Source organism: Triticum dicoccoides, chromosome 4A (assembly GCF_002162155.2).
Source record: "Triticum dicoccoides isolate Atlit2015 ecotype Zavitan chromosome 4A, WEW_v2.0, whole genome shotgun sequence".
Classification (NCBI taxonomy): domain Eukaryota; kingdom Viridiplantae; phylum Streptophyta; class Magnoliopsida; order Poales; family Poaceae; genus Triticum; species Triticum dicoccoides.
In genome coordinates, this window is record NC_041386.1 from 679614400 (window position 1) to 679622322 (window position 7923).

Sequence of the window (7923 nt, forward strand, 5' to 3'; positions counted from 1 at the left end):
CAATACATGTGCATACACATACCGTGACAACTGGTTCTACAGAGCCCCCGGTATGTTTTTGGAAGTTGTTGGTCAACCCTGGTGGTGCCAATTTTGTCTAAAATTACACCTTATAAAGAAGTAGAGAAAGTGAGTTATTGGCACGAGTGCGGAAAATGTTCATAGTTTTTGAAATAATGAAAGGGGTTGTGAAAAACAGACTACAAGCTAGGCACATCATCTAGCGTTGTGAGTACTCCCTCCGTTCGATATTAGTTGTCTAAATCAGCGATAACTAATAGGGAATGGAAGGAGTACTCGCTAAGCCGATGTATTTGCACAATTACATGCCCAATATATTGTTTTTGTCTCACAAAATGCATTGAATTATTGCTTGAAATTTCAGATGGATAATATATCACGCCATCACATTTAGGTAAGAATATCATACCCTTTGCATGTGACCTACACATAATTCAAATTCTTCTTTCTATTTTGTCCTATTTTCACACAATATGCATATGAAAAAAACTAATCCACCCAAAAACTAAAAGTATAATATATTTCGGTTATGGGTTCACCTAAATGATTTTTTGTCAGGAATTTTTTTGACTCGAAACTAGTTGCAAAACCAAAATTGTATTTATTTCACAAATATTGCAATAAATAAAATCACTTTGCTTACTCCCTTCTTGAAAAACTGCAAGCGGTAAAGCAAAAATTGCTTGTGCATGCTAGTTCACCCCCATCGATTTACATGTATGATTTCTATAAGCTTCTTTTAACACCTAGACATAATTTTCCTTTGCCAAAACCGACCACAGTGAGCTGAAATCTGTTAGATGAATGTTGCACCAAGCCAATAGTTTGAGGCAGAAAGATTAAGCTCTATCATTATATACGTAATGGCATGTGTTGACGTTATTAAGGATATCACAATGTATGGCTCTTTCGTGTAAAATTTTGAAAAATAGGATTATGAAAAACATATTAATGATTCCAATGATCCTAAAACACATGAATTCAATAGTTTATGCCCATGGTGTGGAGGAAATAAACATGTGAACTTTAGGGGATGAGGAGATACTACACAGAAAGAAAGAGTGAAATGCATTGGAATCCTCAATGAAAAAATATACTCCCACCTTCCCCTAATCTTAGGCACCTAAGCTTTTTCATAAAATCGCAAAAATTATGGTGTGTTATCACTCAATTCCTCATATCCCCTCTTGTCCGGTCGGTGTAAGCTAACCATTGCTAATATTGGATCAGCCAACAATGTTTGTTAAAGGATATCATGGAGAAAACTTTCTGTAACCATGGCTCAGTAATTTGCGATTAGCGTTGTGTTGATTTCCATGCCAAAAGCTTACACGCCCTGCACAATGGCAAGGAGGGAGTAATATGGTTTGACCTCATGTTGAGATCGGAGAGCATATGAATGGATTCCATAGAAATTTGGTAACCCCAATCCTATGATCGAAAGGACCTCCATAGGAAAAAATAATAGTGAGGATTCAGATACTCCCAAAAAAATTGTGCAAGTCCCCCTGAAGATTTTATTGGAGTAACTGAATGAGATATAAAGAGAAACGGCAACACATACAAACTTAATTACCCCGGTGTCATCCTAGGAGACTCTGGCGGTCTGGCCGCAAACCCTGTCCACCGCACACGAGGGACCTCCAACAGAAACACCTCTCAGGGTTAGAAGGCCTGCCATCAAGATGGTGAATGGAACATTGTTTCATGTCTCGGGCAAAAATTAACTCCGAGACATTTATTTTTCAATAAAAAAATGATGCACTCCCGTTGTTACCTTGTACTCCTTCCGTTCCCAAATATAAGTCTTTCTAGAGAATCCAACAAGTGACTACATACGGAGTAAAATAAGTGAATCTACACTCTAAAATATGTCTATATACATCCGTATGTTGTAGTCCATTTGAAATCCCTAAAAAGACTTATATTTAGAAACGGAGGGAGTAGAAGGCATTTTCTTGGTGCCGTCGTATTGCTTGGACCCGAAATCTTGTTCAACCAGGCTCGATCATGCAAGAACGTCATTACTACTCCCTCCATCCGGGTTTATGTTTCTCAGTTGTTTAATTGAACTAATGAGATGTGTGCAATATGCCCCGAAAAGTATATGTTTAAAAACTTCATTCCACAATGAATCCCAAATTTTTCATGGCATATAGCATCCATATCGCTATTCAAATTGATAACCTAAAATCCATGCCCCTTGTCACAAACCCGGATGTATAGAGGTAGTAGTAGTAGGTAGGAGTATATATTACAGTGCAGGAGCTGAAGGGATGATTGGTGGCCAGCAGGGTGTGGCCGGAGTAACTAACTAATTACGAGCTAGGATGATGACGATGAATGGGGTGGTTATAATAGTGTGCGCACTGCAGTAGCGCATGCGTGGCTCCAATGCGTACTTGTCTCCGAGCATTTCCTTCTCCTGCGCTGCGCGCATCGGAAGCAGAATGCACTGTGACATGCATGCACGGTCCCTGCTGCCCGCGACCAGGCCACAGTGCCACCCCTGCCTTCACCTTCATCGGCAGCATGCAAACATGCAATCGCATGCATGCAAAGTTTGTTAACCGGATCAGCACCAAGCTCGCTGCATGTTAGCAGTAAAAATTCACAGAGAGAGGAAAGGCAGCACCAGCAGCGAATGATTCTGCGTGCAGGAAGCGATGCTGCTGCCGGGGTTTGGGTCTCAACTTTTACCGCATGATCGAGCACGAGAGGTGGCGCCGAGTTCGAGGCTGATGCAAGGAACAGTGGCAGCGCGCAGCCTGCAGCCGCATCTCGGTGCAGAAGACGGGGTGTGATGACTGATGAGGTGAGTAGAAGGAAGGAAGGGGTGTGAAGAGAGACAGGGGCGAGGGTGATGATGCAGTGGTAATTTAACAGGCATGGAGCCATGGACGGATGGACATGGATGCAATGGCGACGCAGAGGTGGTGGTAACTGAGGGCATGGGCCGCCTGAAGAATCCAGCGGTGGCTCTTAGTGACGTGACGTGTGTGGGCGTGATGTGTATGTGTAGTGATAGAGAGGTGGTGGTGGTGGTCAGGGGGCACACGTGCAGGTGGCGCCTTTTCGAGGCAGCAACAGTTGGGAGGTATGGCGTTCAACAGCTAGTGATGGGACACCCCCAGGCCCTAGCCTAGACCTAGCCTAGCCTAGGGAGAGGGACTCTCGCCGGCCCGAGCGTGCGTGGAGCAGCAGCAGCTTGTGTTCATGCATGCACGAGGCCGGAGAAGGCGCCGCTCTCCTCCTTCTCCAGCCCTACCCTGTAAACATACGATCGAGAGAGAGATGGGCATTGCATTTAATCCATGCATCCATCTCCATGGAAGATGTGAGTGTGATGAGATCAGGGGTAAGCATATGCGTGCACCTCCCAGCATTTTCTCAACCAGTGCAGTGTGCATGCTAGCTGCTGCCGGCTTGTTGCGGAATAAACAGACTAGTTTAGCTAGGTCTAGGTGAAAGTGAAACTAGGAGCATCTACAGCCGGACTTGCATATAATAAGTCCTCGGACGGCCCCTCATTTTGCCTACCAGACGGCCACACATTTAAAATGTTGATTCTCAAATCCATGCAATATATACATGTGCATCATCGAGCATAAATTTATCACAATTCAACAGTTCAACGATGCGATAAAGCAAAACAAATTATAGTATAACAATCCGGACATGCTAAAATAAAATTCAAGTCCGAACGTGATCACTCGTTGGCCGGATCACTCATCGGATGCCATTGATGCCGCCTGGTCCGTGGCTATCCTTGCCGTCTGCTATCCTTGCATCCTCGCCGCTTTCGCCACTCTCGTTGTGTCGTACTTCCTATGTTCATCGATCTCCCTATTCATCCCTACAAGCCACTTTTTTGCATGCTCATTCAATAGGCTTTCATCCGTCAACATTACCTTAGCATCCTCCACACTTGAGCAAGTTGCAATCTCTCCTTCTCAAGCTCAGTCTTTCGAAATGTTCAGACCTTCTCGAGCTCCCATCTGATCACCGTGTCTTTCTTCTCCAACACGATCTTCTCCCTCTCAATTCGCAGTTTCTTGCTCACCCTCTCCTATCCCAATCCATCTTCTCCTTTTGCGCATACAACATGAGCTTGTACCTCTCCTCTTACAAAAAAAAATGCCCGTCCATGTGAAGGACATTTATGTTGTCGCGGCGTCACGGGAGGCCCTCGCCTTATCCCACTTGTTTCCCATCACTTGCCGATTATCCTTTAGCACGGTGGCTCTTCCATTCTTCCCCACAACTTCTTCATTGTCGTCATCCAACCCAATTTATTGGTGTGAGCTTAACCCGTCATTCTTCCTCTTGCTGGCCTTGAGATCTTCCACAGGTTGGGTCCACTTTGGGTTACCATTCAATAGCACCCAACAATGGCTAAGATCAAATGGCTTCTTCTCTGTTTCTTGATACATAGTGGCCGCCGCCACCAACTAACAAACAATGTATGTATGTATAATAATGAGAATGCAACAAAAAAAACAATTGAAATGATGACAAAATGAAATACTTACTTATGTGTGTTGCCACTCCCTTTCCATTTTGAGGGCGGCCAAGCACGTGTACGTAGTAGCTGACGTACTTGTTCACTTCCCCTTGAATGAACCCCCATCGATGTTGGAGGGATGACACATTGCGGGTAGTCACTATAGGATACAACTCCATATAGTGTTTGTGTTCATGATAGTGCTTGTGGGTCTTTTGCCAGTACCTATTACCGTTTTGCTCCGTGCCACATATGGCGTCCAAGGTTGTGGCCAACCAAGACTTAACCAACAAGATATGGCGTCCAAGATATTGTGTTTTGTGTTGTGTATTTTGAGTTCAGATATGAATATCTGTTGAATTTCAGATTTGCAGTATTGAGCATATGAAGTATTTTATAAATTCTAGAGATCTATTTTTAGCAATTAAAAAAATGTAATTTCATATAAAAGTGAAGACAATGTGATTCTCAGAGAAGAAACTGCAAGTTTCAGTTTCAGATAAGAAACCACAAGTTTCATAGGTAGAGCATTTATATTAACACACCCATTTCAAACAGGGATAACATCATGTTGGAAGTTTTATTCATGGACGAAAATGGAACTACCAGCCAGTTAACATCATGCTGATCAACATTCATGCATAGCACATCTTCATATGATGCACAGTCAAAAAGATATGCTATTTTCAAAATGCCCACACAATGTCGAGTGTGCGAAAACAGAAAAAATGAGGGACGAAGTTTTGGCAAGTGTTGGACGTGGTGTGCGTAGATGACAATGGGGACCCACATGTCAATAATGGGAGAGGCAAAAAATTTGGAGATATTTTCACTGCATCAGGTGGAATCGAACACGGGCGGAATAGCGATCGGGTAGTGTCACTTGGCCACTGGTCTAGTTTAGTAGTTTCGCTAGAAATAAGGCACGGCATCTACCATTACTGTAACATGCCTTCCCCGGCTCCAGTTCATTCTCGTCCTCTACCTTTGTGCGCTCGTCGCGGCGCCGCCACTAGTAGAAAACGGAGCTTTAATACCGGTTCATAAGGGCCTTTAGTACCGGTTTTGCAACCGGCACTAAAGAGTGGAGACTAAAGCCCCCCCCCCTTTAGTACCAGTTTGGCACGAACCGCCACTAAAGGCCCACCACGTGGCGTGAGCTCGCGCCGTGGTATGGGGGACCTTTAGTACCGGTTGGTGTTACCAACCGGTACTAAAGATATTATTTTTTTGAAATTATTTTTTGAAAATTTTGGGAAAAAAATTTGATTTTTTTTCGATTTTCAATTTTCTGAATTATTTGATGATTTAGTCTCTAATCGCCCCTCTTAACTACTCAAGTGTGGATCACTTATTTCAAATCATCTAACTTCCTGACCGGTCACCCATCCTCTCACTCCCCTAGCCTGAGCACGCTTAACTTCGGAGTTCTATTCCCCCTACTTTCCAAGTCTGCACTTGTTGTTTTCCTGACAAATGTAAGCTGTAAATCCTATTAACCCTCAACAGTTTAGCTTGAGTATTAGGTCACACATTTCACCGTTCGAGTTTGAAACTATTATTCTAAAAAACAGTAATTATTTAGTAACACTAATATTTCTTGAATAAGTTTGACCATAGTTTGACCAGATTTAACCAAAATTCAAAAAATTGAAATAATTATTTAGTAACACTAATATTCTTGAATAAGTATGTAGTAACATTAATACTTCTTGAATAAGTAGTTTGACCATAGTTTGACCAGATTTAACCAAAATTAAAAAAAACTTAAATTTGAGCATATCTTTTTCTCCTTTTGGAATTTGAGGATTCTAAAAAATGGCAAACATGCCTTAGGCTGTCACCATCGGATGCGGATTTTCGTGCTGAATTTTTTGATATATTATACGTTTTTTTCCGACATCGTATGCAAAAGTTATAGCTGTTTTACATTTTCCCTACACTTTTTGCAAAACATGTCCAAATTTAAGTTTTTAAATTTTCGTAACTAGTAGATGTAGTAATATAACTACATCTCGAAGAATTTTAATTTTTGAATATTTTATCATTTTCTTTTGTATTTTTCAAAACTGAAATGGCGATACAGGGGGGTAGAGTTTGAAAATTGCCCTTTAGTACCGGTTCGTGGCACGAACCGGTACTAAAGGTTAGCCCTTTAGTACCGGTTTGTGCCACGAACCGGTACTAAAGGTGATCGCGGGGCCCCAGACTGACGCCAGTCTGCCACCACCCCTTTAGTACCGGTTCGTGCACAAACCGGTACTAAAGGTTCAAAACGAACCGGCATTAATGCATAGCTGTTCGAACCAGCACTAATGGTACCATTAGTACCGGGTCAAAGTCGAACCGGAACTAATGTATCTCACATTAGGTCCTTTTTCTACTAGTGCGCTGTCTGCCGTTGTGAACATGCTGAATAAACGAGAGGAGTCTGGAGAGGAATGTACGGGCAGAGGCGGACAGTCGGGACCCACCAGGTCTATGACCATACACAAGCAAGTGCCTCATTGAAAAAAAATACTTCCTCCTAATGCTATACTGACATTGGGGCCCATGAGTTTGTGAGCATAGTTACATTTTTTTAGGTGCTTCAACGTAGTTACTAAAAGAGATAAATTTACAACGAAGCTGGGGCGCTAGCGGGTATAATTTATTATTAGTGGGCAGCAAGTATCAGCTAGGTGGTGGGTTGTCCCGTCTAGGCTTTTCTTTTTTAACATGTGCATCCCACGACATGTCGGTTTGTATTTTTTAAGGGTCGTGATGTATCGACCGGCCTATAGACCTTCCATCCTAGGTTTTATTTTTCCTGAAACATCCAATAGCCCAACTTATGTATTTTTTGAAGAAAACACAGTGGTCTGTTCTATTTTTCTATATAAGAATAGGAACGCTAGGTCCAACTTATATTTCCCTTCTAACTATATTATATATATGTATATTATTTTATATGTTATTATATATTATTGTTATTGTCATCATATATTTAGCAGATACTTACATATATATAAGAAAACAATATCCCATGTCTTATTAACTTATAAAAACTATTTTTTAACAATAAAATTCTGGATTTTTTTACATTAAGGCAACGAAAATCTTGGTGATTGTGTCGAAAAGCTTGGTATGATTTAAGGACCAATGTAATAATAAAACACTTATTATTTAAATATATTTATAACAAAATGCTTAGCCCATGTTTATTTTTTGATAATATTGCTGCGCCCAACCCAACATTATAATTAAAACCAGCCCAACAAAATCATGTATTTCAAGAAAGTGCAAATGGGATGTAATTTTTTTAGAAAAAAATAAATGGCCCGCATGAATGCTACGTTATTTGTTCAGCCAGCCCAGCAAATTCATGTGTTTCTAGAAAGTGAAAATGGGCTGTAGTT